We start from the raw sequence: 22,396 nt of genomic DNA, 5'->3' as shown, positions 1-22,396 counted from the left end.
GATTTCCTATTCATACATAAGGGTGAAATGGTAGTGTAGTTCTGAGTTGAGAGGAAAGCTCAGTGAGTAACCGGTTTAAGATTGTTTTAGTTGTTCTGAGTTTTACCGGTTGCACTCTGTTTCAAACTGGTATCACTGTTTGCCAGTCATTTGGAGTGATTGATGCTGAACTGGTTTAGGTCTGTATTTTGTCTATACTGATTCACCCCCCCCTCTCAGTACTGGTTTGGTACTATTCGTTCATCATTGAGTTATCAACAACACATAACACCAATATTTGTACGTGGAAACCTTGTAAGGGGAAAAACCATGGTGGGAAATCTTACCCACAATCAGATGATACTACTGCAGATAGTATGTTTATATAAATGGGGTCTACACATGCAGAAAGGCCAAGTGCCTAGAGCTCACTGCTCAAACACAAATAAGAGTCACACTGACTACAATTGGATGGTTAAATCCAATAAGAATGTACTGCTCAAAATAGCATCTTCATATGCTGGATTCAGTACCGGTGTAGTTCTGATTGTCTTTCCAAAAACCTTGCTTCACCTTCAAATGATGTATGCGTGTATAGCTCTACTTATTCTCGCATATACCTTCTTACAATTCCTTATCCTAATCGCATATCAATCTTATAAATAAGATCTTACATATATAACATAACCTAAGACTAATTTTAGTAGGTCGGCTCTAAAAGATATTACAATAAAACAATTACAAGTAAATCAATAACTGATGCAATATCCAATTCAACATGTTGGCTTAATGCATTTACAACAATTATAAATCATCTCCAAAGCGTGTTGTGCTGATCTAGAATAGATAAGCTTGCCGGTGCATAACCTGGACCTATTTACCGATAACAACAAATATGCAAACACGATTATACCAATGAACAAATCTCCAAGACAAAGTGTCCAAACGATGTCTTCAACATAACCAGATGTTTTCCATGTCATTCCAAGTGTCAGTGAACAATATATCCTGTCGGTGTACTAGATACTGGTGATTATGCATAAGTCACTTGCTTGCTGGTGAACATTGTCAATTCTCCAAAGTGCTAGAGTTGATAAGTGTTGATAGGTGTTGACATCAATGAAAAGACCATACCAAAATACCAACAATTTTCCTTTTACAAGTAATTTTAAACTTGCACGTCTCTCTCTAAAACCCGATTTTGCCTAGAAATGAAATAAAGTGACATTTAAAACTTTCTATTTTGCCCAAAAAACCCCAATTTTCTCTATAAAGTGCATTTTGGAGGATTTTAAACATGTAATTGCATTTTAAAAACCTGATTTTGCCTTGTTGAGGGAAAAGTGACAATTAAAACTTGTTGTATGGGAAAGAAAACCCGTTTTCCTCTATTGCATGTGAATACATGAATTAAAACTTGTATTTTCTTCCCAAAAACCCGATTTTCTTCTCCTAAGTCAATTTTTCCACAAATTCTTCACATTTTTTTGTGGAGAAATTCAAGGAGTAAGGAGGCGGTTTTGTAGCAAGGCGATTTATGTGGGTTTAAGATCACATTGCTTCTGTTTGGTGATGATTTACCCTCATTCTTTGCAAAAAATGGTTTACCACGTGGTCCTTTGAATCCACATTTTTGAGGATTTTTACTTTGCAAATCAACAATCTCCTAAATTGTTTTTACCTCTCTTGCCTAGGCGTTGAAGTTGGGAGAAGTTTCAGTCATTCCTTGGGCCATTTTATTTGCATTTGCTGCCACGTTTTTTAGTTTATGACATTTTTTTAAAAACGTGGCTAGGGTTTGGGATTGCGGTTTGTCTCTATTTAAGAGCTATTCTTCTACCTTCCAAAGATTGATCATCTTTTGGAGAGGCATTTTCAGATTGAATCAAGGTATGATTTCTTTTCTTTTCTTGATTCTTTTTCTTGTTTTCTTGTTTTCTTATTTTCCTTTCTAGTTTTAAATTTGTACATATGTTGTTCTTGCCCCTAAAATCGGTTTTGTGAGAGAATTTTCCCCCTTGATAAGCAATTTTTGAATTGCATTGTTCTTCCCCATTTTCCCTCTTTACTTGTATTCGGGATTTTAAATCCCAATTACAAGTTAGATTAAAATCATTGTTCTTCCCTTACGGTTAAATTTTTTAACCATCTTCTTGTTGAAATTCCAAGTTGCAAAGATGAAAAATGCCCATCCTCCCAAAATCGGGTTTTTAGAACCCGATTGCATATTCAAATTTCTCCCCATTTTCATGAAAATGTCATTCCCAAAATCTTTCCATTTTTATCCATCCATAATGCCTATATCCGTACTTTCCATTCCCGTCATTTCCCGCAAGTCAAATTCCCATTTTTACCCATTTCCCCATTTACCATTTTACAAGTAGACTTGCATTCGGGTTTTAAAAGTCCGATTGCATGCGCATTCTTCCCAAACTTGTATACTTGTAAAATTTTCCTCAAGATCCAAAATTGGTCAAACTCAAGATTCTTGGTATTTCCCATTTATTTACCCTCTTTCTCTCACAAAATCATGAAGTGCAAGGGTTGAAGTTACTTCCCATTTGAAAAAGGAAAAATGTTAGCTGCAACTGATTATGATGTTGCCTTAACACTTTTAACTCTTCATCATAGTATGCCAGGTTGTCCATCAATATCATATTTGTTGTCATCTCCAATTCCAAAGAAGATGAAGTATAAATATGACAAGTACCAAAATGAAGTTGCACCTTCCCAAATTTCCTCTCCTTTGGATCACATAAGAGATACAAAGATAGGGCATGTGGACATGTCAGAATTTGTCAAGAGGGTTGAGGATCCACAAGATAGCAATATGCAACGAATGTTGGACAGCCATATCCATCACGCATCTTCTTTTCCAGTGGCTGCCCTAGAACTTGAATTTGTTCTTGCCTACGCCCATCAATTTGACAAGGAGACAAGAACCATTAAAAATGATGATGACAAAGCAATAGTCCACCTTGACGCAGACACAATTGAGAAATTCTTCGAATACCTCCTGCATCTGTTTACATGGAAATCTCCAAAGATAGTGCAGCTGAGTATTATGTGAAAAGGGAGAAAGACTGCAAACGTCATATCAACAGGTGGATTCATGAGCCACAAGACGCCTTCTCAAGGTGGGCTAAGCTGTACTACTATGACTTCAAATGGGAGATTGGAGACATCATAACCCTCCTCAGCAGGATAATGGGCCTTGAACATTCTAATGTTTTTGAGTCTTGGATGTACTATTTCATCATGCTCATAAGGCAGTCTCATCATATATCATGGGCGGAAGTCATCAGCGATGCCTTGTGTGAACAATTTTCAACAATCTCTTCCACCGTGACTTTCTACATGAACTCATATTTGGTGTACTTGGCAACATCACTTAGACATTTTTCAAGTCTTTCTACCAAGGGTGATGGCTCGCTTATACCGGTATGGGAATATTATGATTAGCTGCCTTTGAGACCTAGAAGATTGCATTTCAGAAGGGTTCAAGATGCATTCTTCGATTACTTTATGTGCCAGTTTAACAAAAATATAAAGAACAAAAGGGTATCAAATGAGGCATGGGAAAGGGTGAATGAGTATGGATGCTTGTTTCTTCAATTCTTGACCTTTACCTATATGAGAGTCGGATGCTATAGTGGTCAGTCATACATGCTCCCTAGATACCCAACTGATAAGATCATTCTTATGGAGCTAGGAAGACAAATCATGGCTGTCCACACTCATCAGTCCGTTAGACATAAGGTTGGAATGGGGATTTCTACAACAATCCCATTGAAAATTGGTCGCTATTCTCTTGTCACATCCGCTAAAGCCAAGGCCATGGAGATCAAGATGCAAGAAATTAAGCTCAAAATTTTTAAGTCTAGAGTTGATTTTGATTACCGGGGTATGAAGGAGAAGATCAAAAAATCCTTCGTGCACATGCATCGTATTGAGGATATTTAGGTAGATCTTTGTAAAGAGGTCAAAATTATGAAGATGGATTACTGCAGGCTCATTGTTGAGCAAGTTGTTGATTTGAACTTGGTGGATATTCCACAAGGGATGATTGATGATGGGCCTGTACTTGATCCTGAATATATTTCACGAAGGGTTGAGGAAGCTCCACTTCCTTTAATCTAATGGTCACACAAGGAGTGCATATCCATTCTTGAGAGATTTCAACCTATCTTGGCTAACACCATAGCTTGGCTGAAAAGTAATGTTGTTAGACTCATTAAAATCAAGATTGGAAAAGAAGATGATTCTCTGGGGCCTCTTGGACGTAATTCTAAGATTCTAGTTGACAACAAGGAAGGCACATCATCTTCTGGCACCTAGAGAAAATTGTGAGTTAGTTAGGCAATAGTGCTTCCTCTTGAGGAGGCGACGGTTCGTGGAAAAGAAAATTCACAGTTCCATGTTCAGGTGATTGATCTTGACAATCCAAAAGAAGGGCAGTAATCTGATGATGCTCCTAAGTCTCCATCTTTGGACTCGCCTCATGAGATCCCTTCCTCAGTTTCCATTGAGACACCCCTTTCTCCTCCTGACACAATGGTAGTAGAGTCTCCTCAGAATGTTGTTCCTATTTCAGCATACGAGCCACCTCTTGATCATCAACAAGAGAGTATGGTGGAAGTTCTTGAAGATACTGTTGCTTGTATCCAACTGTCAGAGATTGATACCTTCACTTCTGGTTTTGAAGAATTTATGAAGCAATCTTCATGCCCATTGGTTATTGAGAAAATTGTGGTCACCATCCAAATAGATACTCCTCCCAGGATGACCATGATTATTCAAATAGAAACTACTTCTCCTTTGCCTACAGCTGCTACTGAAGGAGAGTTGATGGCTTGGCTTAGTTCTTTTACTCCAAAAAGGAAAAAGCAAGAAATCTTGCCTGATGCCTTTGATTATTAGTAACTTAAACAGTCTAGACCCAAGGTTGCTAAAAAGGCCAAGATTATCTCCAGAGTAACTGTTGATAGCAACAAGATGATGGTAGCTGAAATTATTGAACCCATTGTAGATAAGCCACTTGAAGAGATGTCAATTGCTGATTACAAACTTACAAGGATAGAATTGGGTAAGAAAATGCATGAGGTGATTAAATATGATGCCTAGTATTCTGTAGCCTCATTGGTACAACAATATGATAAACTTGTAGCAAAGAAAGATAAGCTAGAAGAGGAAAACCGACAACTTGTGGTAGTTGCTCATAAAATTACAAAACCTGCTGCTGAAGGGAGTAATCCGACAAGTTCTTCTGGTTCCCAAGAATCTATTCATGGATTTGAAAGGGTTGCTCAGAAGGTACAAGCATTGGATTCCTGGGTTGATCAACTTCATGATCTATGTGCACAAGTGATTAAAGACATTTTTCAGATGATGTCTAAGTTGGAAACTGTTGAAGAGAAGCTAGATCAGACTTCTGATACTTTCAAAAAGAATCTGGAAAGTGTTGAAGATAGTTTGACAATCTGGCGTACCATGCCCCAACAAGAGTTGAGTGTTCTACAAGAGCATGCCGTCATCTCTTCCAGGGTCATGTACTTTTAATTTGAAGAGCTTCTGGAAAATAAGACCCTTGTTCTTAAATCACTCATTGAGGAGATTGGTGATGCAATGAGATTATGGGGTGGATTTTTCTAAGATATTGTCTCTCATTTTAAAAAGGCCTCTTGCAACATAAAATGTCGGGATGGAAAGCTGATACTAGAAGAAGAAGTTCTTGCAGATTTACATATGAGGATTCATAATGAATGGAGGAGCGAACAATTCTCAACTGCTTCAATTTAAATATTGATGAAACACCAAATCTTTTTGCATGAAATTCAGTCCATCTTGGAGGAGAACAACTCTACGCTCCTCTGATGCCTTGATACCATTGTGAATACCATGGTTGTTGCCAAGAACACCCATGAACCAGATCATGATGAGCTACAAATGATCATCCAAGAGTTTGAAGGATTCATCTCTTCACGTGCTGCAATTTAAGTGTTTTTCAACACAGTTGTATTTTTCCAGATTTGTAATCTTTTAGTTTTAGTTTTTCTTTTGACAAGTTACATGTAAAATCCTTTTTGTAAAATGCAAAATATAGTCTTAGTTAGCTATTGAATAATTCTTGGTTGTTGAGAGAATTTCTCAAGTTAGTTGGGATCCTCCCACCTTTTTCTCAAGGCTCCTCTTCTATAAATACTTGAGGGGTTTATTGTAATTTTTATCTTTTGGAAAGCAAGCAAAAACTTTGCCAAATTTACAACAAAGAAGTCTTTGAGCTTTCATGTGTAAATTCAAGAATTGAAAGGAATAGAAGGAAATTGCTCAAGCTTTGGGTCTTTGTGCTACATTCTTGAGTTTGTATTCTATATTATCTTTCTTGCAAGTGTTTCTTAAAGAGCTCAATTGCATTTGATTTGCAGTCTTTGTGCTGCAAGTATTTGAGGTTAATATAAATTAGAATAAATACTCTTTTGAGAGGAGTTGTAAGTCTTTGTGCTTGCACTTATTCTTAAGAGAGTTTAGAAGCATATTTTGTGAGAAATAGTTGTGAGTCTTTGAGCTTATACTACTTCCCATTGTTTTAAGTAGAAAAGAATAAGATATTCTAGTCTTTGAGTTGTTATAATTTGTTCTTGATAGCATTAGTATAGAAAAGGGTAGATAGGACTTCACATAATCAGGTCTTTGAGCTTGATATTGTTGCCCCATCCTGAAGGAAGTGACAAAAGTCTTTGAACTTTCAAGAATCTTCATTTCCTTTCTCTCATTTCATTTCAAAAGTTGTTACTACTGTTTTATATCGAATCACTATCACTTTTCTGTGAAGAGAAAAGGATATTGTCTTTCTTGAAAGAAGAAGAAAGATTGTTGTCCCATCTTATTTTATTTTTAAAGATGTAGTTAGATAGGGGGAGCCTTCCCTTAATTAGGAGAGTTTTAGTCATGCGCTATGGTTGAAACCACAATTTTGTATATTTCCCCAAGTGTACAAAATTTTCAACCAACAGAAGGCAAGTTTGAGCAAATGCATTGTCATCAAAGTGTTTACCGATAAGTATGTCCACCAGTAATGTTGACAAAGTGCAGATGCAGAAGGCTCCCATCTGATGAAGATATGCATGAGGTAGGTTGGCAGGTGCGCTGACTAATTTGGGTGCTTCACCGAAAGAGAAGAAGAATGCAAGGTTGAAAGTAGACCGATTAGGGTATAACCGACAGAGTGTGTGAACCAGTAGATGAACTTGGTTGTGTGGTGGGTCGGTGATCCTATCCAAACCAACATAACCAACCTTGTAGAGGTGGATGCCAACAAAGGGGCCACATGGAGGTGAAGTGGCATGTATGCACATGTTAGTGTGGTGAGTCGGTGATGTTGTTGGTGACTGGTCCAACATTTAAGACGACTACAAAGCTCAAGGAAGCATGGCAGAGGAATGTGGCTCGAGATCAAGGAAACAATAGAGATCCAGAAAAGACTGATCTTCTAGATCGAAGAGGATAAAGGAAACCGCATCACGCACGTGATCGATCAGACAAAAGGCCAAAAAACATGCTACAAACAGCTAAAGAGAAAAGACATGTTTCGCAAGGTAAATAGATAGGCGATGCTCATTGATTAAATGTTGAACATTGATCAAGGAAATGATATTAGATTGGATATGATATGTCATGATGATCAGAGATTAGATCGGATGCAGATTCAGTGCATGGCAGAAACCCTAGCGTGCAAGTGTTCAAACTCGCATTTAGGCAAGAAAATATGGCTATGAGTGCGAGCCAAAGATGTGGTTGTGGCTGCTACAGAAAAAGTGAAATCAGTCAAGTGCTCAATGAGAATCAGAGGAGAGACTATGTGAGAGAGAGAATCAAGTTGAAGAGTTCAACCGGTAACAATGAGGCAACGGGTACTCTACCATTGAGTCTGACAGAGGAGTACACTAGTAGTGAATGAACTGGAAGAGAAGAGTTATAGATGATTGTAGAGAAGACAAGCTGAGAACCGATAGGAATTAGAGGGTAGACATTAGACTAAGTTATCAAGACCGGTGGTGGATAGCAGCAGTGTGGCAGAGAGAAAAGAGAACTGACAGAGAGAAGAAGCGATAGAGAAGAAGAAAAGGTTGAACAAGGAAAGGTGCAATAGAGAGTGGGTTGCAATAGGAGATAAGGTTGCTGCAGAGAAAAGGTGAATAGAGAACCGACATAGATCTATGTAGAGGTGAATTGGTGAAGAGACATACATGAGAGTTACAAAGTTCTTTTGTAACAAGAAGATAACTTTTGTATTCAAGATATGATTTTGTAATCATTTAGTTGGAGCTTAGTGCAGGGGTTGGTGCTCCTTAGGTTGGTGCCCTAAAATCAGGGGTCGATGCTCCTTGGGTTGGTGCCCTAAAGTAGGAGTGGTACTCCTTGGGTTGGTGCCCTAAATGTTCTAGCTGAATGTTTCATTGTGAGGCTGGATTGGAGCAGTAGTGTCCAGTAGCATTTCTCACCAAGGTTTTTCCCATCTTGGGTTTTCCTTGTACATCTGGTGTTATGTGATGTCCCTTTTATGTGTGGTTGCACTTGTGTTAGTCTCCCATCTAATGGGTATGTCTTCTTTATGTTAGTCCAGTTAACTGGTTTACACACATAGGATTGAAAAGGGTTAAGTTTGGAAATCATTGATTCACCCCCCCCTCTCAGTGGCATCTTGTGTTCAACAATTGGTATCAGAGCCTAGGTTCCCAGTTGATAAGCTTTCTCTAGCTTGGTTAGATTCTGGTATTTGAACAGAATGGTTTGTTTTGTGCCAATCCCTACTCCTATCTTTGGTGGTTCAAATATTCTATTTGGAGTTGTAGGATGGAAATCTACCTATCCTCCTTAGGGTTTGATGTGTGGATGTTGGTTGTTAATGGCTACCAATTAAATTCACTCCTCACATTGATTCAGATGCAGAAAGAGGAAACCAATGTAATGATGTAGTAATGAAGGCTATATTTTGTGGGCTCACAGATGATATCTCCTCATAGGTGGACAGATGCAGATCGACAAAGAGTTTGTGGGACAGATTGAAGAAGCTCTATGGAAATGAGCCTACCACTGCAAAATCAGTTTGTGAAGACAAGATGAGAAATGCAACTCATGTATCTACAGATGATGAAGGCAGATTTGTTAGCAGTCACAACAATGATGAAGAAGGAACCCACCTCTTCATGGCTCAAGAATCAAAAGATGAGAGGCACACATATGAGAATGATCATGCAGATCACTCCTTTCGGCGAGATGTGTTTGGTTGTGACAGTGAAGGTGAAGAAGAAGATGAAGAAGAAGTTGATCTTGAAGGAGAACTTGTAAGTGCACTCGAAGAACTTAGTAGAGTGAGGAATGAATACAAGTTATTCAAGAATGTTGCAGTTGTGGAACAAAATTAGTTGATCAGATGCCTTGAAGAATCTGAGAAGTGTATCTCAGTATTGAAGACTCAACAAGAAAGCACCAAGGAGTGTCGGTGTAAAGAACAAGCATCTGAGCTAGAGGCAAAAGATAAAGAATATCAACAGCTAGTAGAAGATATGGAAAGTCTTTGAAATGACCTTGAGAAATGCCAAGATGAGCTCAAGGTAAGGATCTAGTTTGATGGCAGTAGTGATGCCTTGGACAAAATGTTGAAGAAGAAAAAGCACTCAAAGGAAACCGGAGGATTAGGAAACGGTGCCGGCAAATGCTCCACTAGCAAGAATGTCCCCCACAATGACATTTCGTTTGTCTCCTCAAATGGAGATAACAAGTTTTAGACCTTCACAATAAGAAATGCTCCCTGAAAGAAGGTTGATCTAACCACAACCGGTGAAGACATGCAGACAAGGATGGAGACTAGTGTTGCAAGAAGGAGCAACAATGCAGATCCCAAAGGAAAAGGGAAGATGGGAGAAGGAAGCTTCATCAGAGCAAGAACATGAGAAGACAATAGAGAAGACAAGGAAATGCTACCGCCCACAAGACAAAGCAAGTGTGGGAAAAGAAGAGATCGGATGGAAGAGCTGTAGAAAGTGGACAACCCAAGATCCACTCCCAGAGAAGTAGAAATGGAGATGCCAAATTGGTAAGATCACCTCATGTTTGGAAAAATAAATTTGTAAGTAATAAGTCCTCCTTCTTTGGTTACTGCTTTGTATGTAATGGATATGGCCATAGAGTAGAAGAATGTAGAAAGGGATCCAGGAGAAACAATTTAGGTTGCCATAGACATCGTACATATGGGCACAAAATTTCAAAGAGTAGAAACATGCACATCCCCTCTCCTGATTATGCAAATGCTTTATATTATCAATGTGATGGTTTTGGCCATAAAAGTCATGAATGCAGGAAGAAAAATTATCTGTCCTATGGCAGTCAGTGGAACAATAATGCTCACTATGGAAGCAATTATAGGGTATATGAGCAACAAAGACCTGTAGGGTACAAGAGGAGAAGTGTTCCTATGCAATTAAGGAATCCATGGAGATCGGTAGCTGGCTACAATGGCTTGATCAGAAATGGAGGAGAAAACTGGTATATTAGAAGGTCCCCCATTCATGCATTTGGCATGAACATTGTTTGCCTCTACAACATAGTCTCTGGTCATGTGGCAGAATCCGGCAAAGCTGGGACCAATCAACAAAAAAAGGAAAGACCTGCTCCCAAGACTGAAAATGGGAAGAAGAATGAGACCAAGAAGGTATGGAGGAAGAAGCAAGAAGATGCAACCATGGACCGACATTGTGAATTCAATGTACAAGTTATATCTCCTAAGGCTTAAGAAGATGCAAGACCTTAGGGGAGTAACATATTGATTAGATCATTCACCCCTTTAGTAGAAGAAGACACATGGATGAATAGGTTGATGTCGGTATGAAGGAAGGAAATAAGATGGTAAGTGTGTGTAGTGGTTGCCTTGGCTACACACCTATAGATGAAAGATGGACCACTACTGCATGTGTCAATGGATGGCTAATTGACAATTGGGATTAGATTTAAATTGACACAAGAAGACATGAGTTACATGAAGGTTCTCTGGTAGTGATGATGGACCGATACAATAAACCGGTAATGTGCAAAATGTTACTAGTATGTTGCTAACAGGTACTTGCAGGTTATGTAAGACAATAAGGTTCAGGATCATTGTATTAGCCCCAGTAGCATGAAATGAGGAGTTTATGTCTCAGGTGGTGTTGATGAAGACCTGAATGACATATGTTGGCCCGATACTTGATTATGTATACATGCATCTTTTGTGGGCTAACTGGTTTGATTAGTGGCATGATAGTAATATTGTATGGCATTGTGTACACCTAGGATCATGTCATATTCTATGGCGGATATAATCTAGCTGAAAGATCATCAATTTATCACATATGCACAAATCAACCGGTATATAGTGCAAATTGGAGCTCTAGTTTTGAACCTGACAAACAATGAGGACTTGAGATGTATGACTCAGGGGGAGTTCAAGTGCTTATGATGCAAAACCAACATGTTTTAACTTACGAGTGTACTGGTTGCATCAATTGCAAAAGAAGGAAATTGTTGTAGGAATACCCAAGAGAATTTCATGATTACGAGTATCTACTTTCCCAATTGGTAGCACTCATAGTACAATCACATTTTATTCTTATGATCAATTGGTATTAGATGGGAGATGATGTAGTTTGGCCAATAGGTATGTTGTACTCACTGACACATGTGCCTTCAATTGGTTTCAGTCTTGTATATGCATATGTTTCTAGTTTGTATATACACTTGATTGTTGAGAAATTGGTACAAGTTGGTGGTTGATCTCTCCATCTCAAGTGTTGTGACTTGAGAGGATGTAACAGATAATGGTTGAAGGAGGAGAATCATCCAGTAGAGAAAAAGGAGGAGAGAAACCCTGTCAGTTCCCTTTGCCATTATTGTCAAAGGGGGAGATAGATTCTATAGTATGTTGCATACTACATGTATGAGAATCCATGAATCACATAAAGGGGGAGAGAGAATATGTAGTAAGCTAGATACTACATGTGTTGACATCAATGCCAAAGGGGGAGATTGTTGGCATTGTGTTGTTATTGATGTCAACTGGTACAGGAGGGAAACCGGTATAAGAGATGTATGTGCAACACTTTCATTGATGCATATCAGATGTAATGTCTTTGATGTCACCTAGCTTAGCAAGTCACTGGTAAGGGAGAGAATGTCATTCAACACAATGGTCATTGGAGTCACCGATACACAAGTTAGTGTTTGACTTGTGTTGAAGATATGGACAGGAGATCGGTATGATATAACAACCGGTAAATGATGACACCTGTAAGAGAGCAAGATGTTGGTTGGTTGATTGTGATGAAGAGGGGGAATGTTACCTATATCATATCAACATCGGAGGTGAAGTATGTGTAGGCCATCGATATGTTGTGTGGATGAGAAAAAATAGGACTCCCACTAGATAAAGATGCAGTCACCATTTGAAGAGATGACTGACAGTGTATGTGCCCAACCGGTTCACATGTACCTGTTTGAAGATATGGTGCTCAAATGGGGAAGCCACATTAGTGCAATGCAGGATGCAAATGACAAGGATCCACTCCCATAGGCAAGTGGATCTTATCTCCTATTATGTGAGAAATGCATCATAGTTCTTGGAGATAAGAGAAAAGATTTAAAGGCAAGTGTTTGAAGGCTCACACCAGATGAACTGGTGAAACAGTAGGTTGCCTTAGGTGCATGAGATTAGAGATAAGAGTCAGATTAGTTGGGTAGACAATGATGAGTTGTCAGTACAGATATTGAAGGATAAGGTTGTTACTTTGACAAACATGTTAATAGCAAAACCGATCTATTGATGAGAAGGCAAGTTTGAGCAGATGCATTGTCATCAAGGTGTTTACCAGTAAGTATGTCCACCAGTAATGCTGACAAAGTGCAGATGCAGAAAGGTACCATCTAATGAATATGTGCATGAGATAGGTTGGCAGGTGTGCTGACCGATTTGGGTGCTCCACTGAAAGAGGAGCAGAATGCATGGTAAGCAGACTGGTTAGGGTATAATTGATAGAGTCTGTGAACTGGTAGATGAACCAAGTTGTGTGGTGGGTTGGTGATCCTATCCAAACCTACATAATCGACCTAGCAGAGGTGAATGCTGAAAAAGGGGCCACGTGGAGGTGAAGTAGAATGCATGCATAGGTCGGTGTGGTGAGTTGGTGATGTCATTGGCCATTGGTCCAACATTTATGACGATTGTCAAGCTCAAGGAAGCATGGCAGAGGATTGCAGTTCAAGATCAAGGAAACAACATAGATCCAAAAAAGACTAATCTTGTAGATCGAAGAGGATGAAGGAAACTGCATCATGCACATGATCGATCAAACAAAAGGCCGAAAAACATGCTACAGATGGTTAAAGAGAGAATACGTGTTTCACAAGGTAAACAGATGGGTGATGCTCATTGATTGAATGTTCAAAATCGATCAATGACATGATATCAGATTGGATATGATATGTCATGATGATCAAAGATCAAATTGAATGCAAATTCAATGCATGGCAAAAACCCTAGCATGCAAATGTTCAATCTCACGTTTAGGCGGAAAAATTTGGCTATGAGTGCGAGCCAAAGATGTTGTTGTGGCTGCTGCAAGAGAACTGAAATCAGTCAAGTGCTTGATGAATCAATGATGAACATTTAGTACCAAACCGGTACTAAGAGGGGGGGGTGAATCGATACTGATAAAAACTTTTCCTTGAACCGGTTTGACTGAGAACCCTGCACTTTGACTGGCAAGCAATAACACCGGTCTAAACCATATTACTACTGGTTAAGCACAGTGTAAGACATAAACCGGTAACTCAGCTTTTCACACAATCTAACATCTTATTTCCACTTCACCCATATGCATACACTAATAATACTACCAACAAAAATGTAAAGACTTACTGGTTCAACATGTTTTACCGCTTAACAGAGAATAACAAAGCATAACATGAAAAGCATCACACATAACACACATAATTTTCACATGGAAACCCAACTGGGAAAAAACCACAGTGGGGATGAATACCCACAAGCTGTTCTTGAACTCTTTAGAAGTCTTCTCTGTTAGGAGCCTAGTCCAGTTAAAGACTGTTACAACAGGTTCTGTTAGGAACCGATCCTGCTAGGGATCACCCAGTTAAGGGATGACTAGAATACCCGGTTAAGGGTTAAACCCTATTAAAGGTTACCTTGTTAGAGTATTTTTATAACTCAATGATTTTGAGCCACCCTGTTAAAGGATTTACAGCAAGCCAGTTAAAGCTACCCTGTTAAGGGATTTTCCAACTGTTGAAGTGGTTAGAGGTCAACAGGTATTACAATGATCTGGTAACAACACTCAATGCCAATGCAGATCCGCTTTAGTTCCTTCCTTCTACACTTACACGCTGCAAGTATCTATTCTCATATCTAGTCTGGCAAGAATCACATATATTTTCACTTAGATACACACACAACATTTGCCAACAACCTCAACATGAAAAACAACATCAACCTTATAGGAAATAGATAGGTCGATAGCATAACCCCTAAACCCTAAACATTTAGGTTAGGCAATTCAGTTGGTTCAATCCTAACCGTTGATCATATTGCATTGATTACAACAGTCTCCATCGTTCATTCTTCACCACTTCTTGGAGGCTGATAACCCATCACGCGTTCTCCACCATTTATAGAGGCTTTGCACATTCCCGATGTAGATAGGATCAATCTCCTTCATGCAAGATCCTTCACACACACAAGGATAACATGGCAACATAATCTGTTCTTCATTACAATGCTAACACATCACACAATATCATTGGTTGAATCACATAGGCATAGAACACTTCAACCAGAAACCTTGAAGCTAAGACTACCAATCGGTAGTCATACCATATGAAACCTTGATACAAAACATTCCATATACCGGTTCTCATTCCAACATACTGGTTCACTTGGACAAACATACCGCTTCACTCTTTTACATATACCGGTTCTCTTGCAAGTGCTTTCTTCAATATACCGGTTCTCAATCCAACATACTGGTTCACTTGGACAAACATACCGCTTCACTCTTTTACATATACCGGTTCTCTTGCAAGTGCTTTCTTCAATATACCGGTTCACTCTTCATCATATTGACATCAATGACAACATACAATATCATCATGTCCACATACTCTACACATATGCCAACAATCTCCTCCTTTGGCATTGATGGCAATATACAAAGATATCTCTGAACTTCACATCTTCTCCTCCAATACTGCATATATCTTCTTCACTTCACATCTTCTCCTCCTTTGACAACAATGTCAAAGTGAAGGCATAGGCATCTATGTTCTACTATGTTGCTCCCCTAAGGAGTAGCATCCTTCAACACACCAATCCTGAGAAAAATATATCAATGTAAGTCCTGACTGATGTGGAGCACACACCTTTAGTTCACCTCTTGTAGGGGCAGTACCCCTAATTCACCTCTCAAATAGGTAAAGGTAGCCTTTGGTAGAGGCTTGGTGAATATGTCTGCTAACTGCACCTTACTGGAAACATGTTCCAGTACAAGCTCTTTGTTTAAACCTTTTCCCTTAAGAAATGATATTTAAGCTCAAAGTGCTTGGTTCTAGAATGTAAAACCAGATTCTTGGAGATGTTAATCACACTTGTGTTGTCACAAAATATACTTATCGGTTTAGATACATGAACTTTGAATCCATTCAATACATGCTTCATCCAAATTGTCTGGGTGCAGTTCATAAATGTTGCAACATACTCTGCTTCTGATGTAGACTGAGAGATACAACTCTATTTCTTACTCATCCATGAGACTAGTCTTCCACCAAGAAAGAATGCACCACCGGTTGTGCTCTTCCGGTCATCCACATTACCAGCCCAGTCAGCATCTGTAAACACTTTCAGGTTGAAATCATTACTGTATGGATACCATAATCCATAGTCAATAGTTCCCTTTAGATATCTCAGAATCTGCTTGATTGCTACCAAGTGGGATTCTCTTGGGCTTTTCTGGAACCGTGTAGCAATGCCCACTACATGTGCAATGTCCGGTCTGCTATGTACTACATAGTGCAATTTACCAATCATTAATCAGTATTCCTTCTCATTTACCAACCTTGAGTCATCCTCTTTGGATAATTTACAACCGGTCACCATCGGTGTACTAATCGGTTTGTTGTCTTCCATGCCAAAGGTCTTCAACACCTCTTTAACATATTTGGACTGAGTGATAAAGATTCCATCTTTCATTTGTTGAATCTGTAGTCCAATAAAGAACTTAATCTCCCCTATAAGTGACACCTCAAACTCCTTTTTCATCTCATCTACAAAATCATGACTCATCTTGTCATCTCCTCCAAAGATTATATCATCAACAAATACCTCACAGATCAGGATCTGATCTCCTTCTGACTTCAGGTAGATATTACTATCCCCACTTGTTCTCTCAAATCCAATCTTCACAAGATGGGAGTGCAAACGTTCATACCATGCTCTAGGTGTTTGCTTTAGTCCATACAAGGCCTTATGTAGCCTACACACCATGTCACTGTCTTCTGATAGGGCAAACCCATCTAGTTGCTCTATATACACCTCCTCTTCTAGTATTCCATTTAGGAATGCAGACTTTATATCCATTTGATATACTTTGAATCCCTTGAATGCTGCATATGCAAGAAGCATACGAACTCCTTCCAATATGACTACTGGAGCAAATGCTTCTCCATAGTCTTCTCCTTCTTCTTGGGCATATCCTTTACACACCAATTTTGCTTTGTTTCTAACCACTGAGCCATCTTCATTCAGCTTATTTATGAAATCCCATTTGGTGCCAATGACATTTTTATGCTCTGGTCTGGGTACCAAAGACCATGTACCATTCTTTTCTATCTAGTCAAGTTCCTCTTCCATTGCCTTGATCCAGTCTTCATTTTTATGTGCCTCTCCGAATGTTTAGGCTCAGATTCAGAGATCATGCAAGAGTTTTATCTGATCTTTATTCTTGTAAGAATTCATGCATCCTTGTCTCCTATGATCTGCTTTGGATCATGATTCAACTTTACATACCTAGGAATGATCTTAGTTGTTTCCTCTTGCTTTTCTTCTTCATCCTCATCTCCATTAGTATCAACATCTACCGGTGTAGGAGCACTGTTACTAGTGCTTGGTTGTTTTGCAACCGGTTCCCAGAAGGTTACTATCGGTTTATCTCCTACTTGTTCACTGCCAGTTTCCTCAGATTTCTCAGAGGTTTCATCAACTCTAACATTGATGCTTTCAAAAATTCTCTAAGTCCTATTTTTGAAACATTGGAGAGCTTTTCTCTTTGTGGAATACCCTAGGAATATTCCCTCATCACATTTAGCATCAAACTTGCTCTGATGTTCACTCCTCTTGATATAGCATTTACTACCAAACACACTAAAGTAGCTTACCACTAGTGTCTTACGGGTCCAATACTCATAAGGTTTTTTGTCCTTACCCTTTTTGATGAGTACCCGGTTCATTGTGTAGACCTCAGTGCTCACCGCTTCTCTCCAAAAGGTGTGAGCAACCTTTCCTTGGATCAACATAGTTCTACCTGCTTCAACCACAGTCCAGTTGTTTCTCTCTGCTAGGCCATTCTGCTATGGATTCTGAGGGGCAGACAGTTGTCTCTTGATGCCATTCTCTTCACAATATTTGTTGAATTCACCGGAAGTGAATTCTCCTCCTTGATCAGTTCTTAAGCATTTAATCCTCTTACCGCTTTCTTTTTCTACAAGTGCTCTGAAGGCTTTGAATTTTACAAAAGCTTCAGATTTGTCCTTCAAGAATGTGACCCACATCATTCTTGAGCAATCATCAATAAGAATCATAAAATACCTATCTCCCTGCACACTCCTAGTTTTCATAGGACCACACAAATCAGTATGCACAAGATCAAGTAGATTGTCTGCAGTGAAAGATTTACCTTTGAAGGTTGAGGAAGACATTTTCCCTAGTTGACACTCTTTGCACAAAGGATTTTCTGGTTTGCTCAGCATAGGCAATCCTCTAACTGCCTTGATCTTACTGGCCTTCACAATATTGTCAAAGTTTATATGGTAGAGTCTCCTATGCCATATCCAGCTATCCTCAAACTTAGCCATAAGACATGTACTGACATTAGCATTTAGCTGAAATAGGTTACCTTTGGTCTGCATACCGGTAGCCATCAGTCCACCTTTCTTTCCTTTCATTTTGCACACTCCATTTTTTAATTCTAGAGTGAGTCCATTATCATTCAGTTGAGCAAAACTCAAAAGGTTGTGCCTGAGACCTTCTACCCATTACACATTGTCAGCACTGCTTCTTCCATTCAAAGAGATGGACCCTATGCCTTTTACCATACATGGTGCATCATTACCAAAATGAACCACACCACCATCATACTCTTCCAGAGATAGAAACTTACTCCGGTCACCAGTCATATGGTGAGAACAACCATTGTCAATAATCCACTCATTGGAATTATCAAAGCAGGAGACAAGAGCCTTCTTGTCTGACACATCTTCCTTGACCACTACAAACACAATATCTTCATTTTCTTCATCTTCTGATTCCTCATCAGTGACACCTTCATCAACTGCTACAAAATAGGTTCTCCTGTTTCCTCCTTTGAACTTCTTGAACCTCTCTGGTTTATCCTTGTTGTCACCATTAGGGCAGTTTACAACAATGTGTCCTATCCGATTACAAGAAAAGCATTTCAAAGGAAGCTTACCTCTGTATTTACCGGTTCCATTGGGAAGTCTCTTGGCAAGAAGAGCTTCAAATTCCATCAGGATCTCCTCATCATCCATTTCTCTACTTTGTCTTGGTTCACCACTGGTACTAGCTTCTTTGCCTTTTCTAGATGGTGCAATAGATGCTCTCAAGGCTGATTCAGTCTTCTGAATACTGCCATCATAATTATTTAGCTCATAAGCTATTAACTTTGCAATTATGGAGTCCAGGGATACCTTTGTCTTGTCTATAGACCTCAACTCCTGAATAGCAGCAACCCTTATTGCATAGACTAGTAATGTAAAGAATTACTGGTTCAACATGCTTTACTGCTTAACAAAGAATAACAAAGCATCACATGAAAAACATCACACATAACACACATATTTTTCACATGGAAACCCAACTAGGAAAAAACCATGGTGGAAATGAATACCCACAAGTTGTTCTTGAACTCTTTAGAAGTCTACTCTGTTAGGAGCCTAGTCCGGTTAAAGACTGTTACAATAGGTTTTTTTAGGAACTGATCCTACTAGGGATCACCCAGTTAAGGGATGGCTAGAATACCTGGTTAAGGGTTAAACCCTGTTAAAGGTTACCTTGTTAGAGGATTTTTAGAACTCAATGATTTTGAGTCACCCTATTAAAGGATTTACAACAAGCCAGTTAAAGCTACCTTGTTAAGGGATTTTCCAACTGTTGAAGTGGTTAGAGGTCAACAGGTATTATAAGTAATCTGGTAACAACACTCAATGCCAATGCAGATCCGCTTTAGTTCCTTCCTTCTGCACTCACACTCTGCAGGTATCTATTCTCATATCTGGTGTGGCAAGAATCACATATCTTTGCACTTAGATACACACACAACATTTGCCAACAACCTCAACATGAAAAACAACATCGACCTTATAGGAAATAGATAGTTCGATAGCATAAACCCTAAACCCTAAACATTTAGGTTAGGCAATTCAGTCGGTTCAATCCTAACCTTTGATCATATTGCATTGATTACAACAGTCTCCATCATTCATTATTCACTGCTTCTTGGAGGCTGATAACCCATCACGTGTTCTCCACCATTTATAGAGACTTCGCACATTCTTGAGGTAGATAGGATCAATCTCCTTCATGTAAGATCCTTCACGTGTACAAGGCTAACATGGCAACACAATCTGTTCTTCATTACAATGCTAACACATCACACAATGTCATCGGTTGAATCACATAGGCATAGAACACTTCAACCAGAAACCCTGAAGCTAAAACTACCAACCGGTAGTCATACCATATGAAACCTTGATACAAGACATTCCATATATCGGTTCTCATTCCAACATACCGGTTCACTTAGACAAACATACCGCTTCACTCTTTTACATATACTAGTTCTCTTGCAAGTGCTTTCTTCAATATACCGGTTCACTCTTCATCATATTGACATCAATGACAACATACAATATCATCATGTCCACATACTTTGCACATATGCCAACAGTGCTCAATGAGAATCAAAGGAGAGATTGTGTTAGAGAGAGAATTGGGTTGAAGAGTTCAACCAAGAACAATGAGGCAACCAGTAGTCTGCCATTGAGTCTGTCAAAGGAGTACATTGGTATTGACTGAACCGACAGAGAAGAGTTACAAAATATTACAAAGAAGGCAAGCTAAGAACCGGTAGGAATCAGAAGGTAGCCATTTGACTAAGCTAACAAGACCAGTGATGGATAGCAGCAGTGTGGCAGAGAGAAAAGAGAACTGTTAGAGAGAAGAACCGATAGAGAAGAAGAAGAGGTTGAACCAAGAAAGGTGCAATAGAGAGTAAGGTGCAACAGAGAGTGGGTTGCAGCAGGAGACAAGGTTACTGCAGAGAAAAGGTGAATAGAGAACCGACAGAGATCTATGTAGAGGTGAACCAGTGAAGAGACATACATGAGATTTACAAAGTTCTTTTGTAAATGGAAGATAACTTTTGTATTCAAGATATGATTTTGTAATCACTGAGTTGGAGCTTAGTGCAGGGGTTGGTGCTCCTTAGGTTGGTGCCCTAAAATCGTGGGTTGATGCTCCTTGGGTTGGTGCCCTAAAGCAGGAGTGGTACTCCTTGGGTTGGTGCCCTAAATGTTGTAAATGAATGTTTCATTGTGAGGTTGGATTGGAGCAGTAGTCTCTAGTAGCATTTCTCACCGGGGTTTTTCCCATCTTGGGTTTTCCTCATACATCTAGTGTTATATGATGTCCCTTTTATGTGTGGTTCCATTTGTGTTAGTCTACCATCTAACCGGTATGTATGCTTTATGTTAGTTCAGTTAATTGGTTTACACACATAGGATTGAAAAGGGTTAAGTTCGAAAATCACCGATTCACCCCCCCCCTCCCTTAGTGACATCTTGTGTTCAACACTACCTTTGAGTTTCAACCTTTTCTCAATTTGATCTTTTGCATCCTTTAATTCCTTTCTCAAAGAAATAATCTCTTCCTCAAGTTTGGTACATTTAGTAGTTTTGTCACAAAGCTTAGTCTCCAAACAATTAGCAACCTTATTTCCTTCTTCAACTTGAATCTTTAGATTTAGTATACCTTTTTTTGCCTTCTTGAGTTTATCATCATAGTTTATGCTTCCTTCATTCTCATTTTTTAGTTTGATTATCTCATCTTCTTCCATTTTGAGTTTGTCTTTGCATTCCTTGTTTTCTGCAACTTAAGTTATTAATATAGTAATCATTTATTTTTGCTTCATTGAATTTGGTTTTGTAATCCTCATATTCTTATCTTGGAACATCTAGATCATCAAGGGTAACCAAAGTTCCCCTTCAAGGTCAACCTACCAATCAACATGATTAATATTCCATCCTTTAGGTTCCATTGCTTCCGAGTCTTCTTCTAGGAGAATCTCATTATTCCTCTCTGTACAAATGCAATATTTACCTCAGTTGTTAGATTGTTACCTTAGGAACCTTTCTCAAATAGCAATTGTTGAATACACTCAGATGCTAAGAGGGGGAGAGGGGGGTGAATCATCATTAAATAAATTTGTCATTTATTAACCTTTAAAATATTAAATCAGATATGCAAAAATAAAGAACAGATACACAAACATGCACCACACAAGAACACCAATATTTTAAGGTGGAAAATTCGAGGGAAAAACCATGGTGAGGATCAACTCACAATATATGAAATAGGTATTACAATTCTTTTATTAGGCTCACTTCCAAGGGAGCTCATGGCTCCCTGAATAGACTCACGGGCTAAGGTACATTGCCCTAGGGCAACATACAAATTCACTTGCAAACTAATGATCACTTCTCTAGGGAAAGATACAATGAAAATACAATGAAGAACATTATATGAACAATTGTAGAAGAAATATCTACAAATGCTAATAGTGCAGTCCTCTTTATAACCCAAATATTCTATCACACAAATTTTGCTCACTTTTTAACCATATGATATACCACTGATTGATTTCACACATCACAATGTTGGCATTATATTGTCATTGATGTTGACAGTTGTGATGATGTAGTGGTCAGGCATGCAGAGTTATAGTTGGATGATTGATGTCCACAATTGCAGTACTGGGTGAATATGTAAGATGTAGGAGGATGCGTTCTCCAAAGAAAGATGAAG

The sequence above is a fragment of the Cryptomeria japonica genome, chromosome 5 (genome assembly GCF_030272615.1).
Source record: "Cryptomeria japonica chromosome 5, Sugi_1.0, whole genome shotgun sequence".
NCBI classification, from domain to species: domain Eukaryota; kingdom Viridiplantae; phylum Streptophyta; class Pinopsida; order Cupressales; family Cupressaceae; genus Cryptomeria; species Cryptomeria japonica.
The sequence above is the reverse complement of the archived record's forward strand: the minus strand, read 5'-3'. Positions refer to the sequence as shown.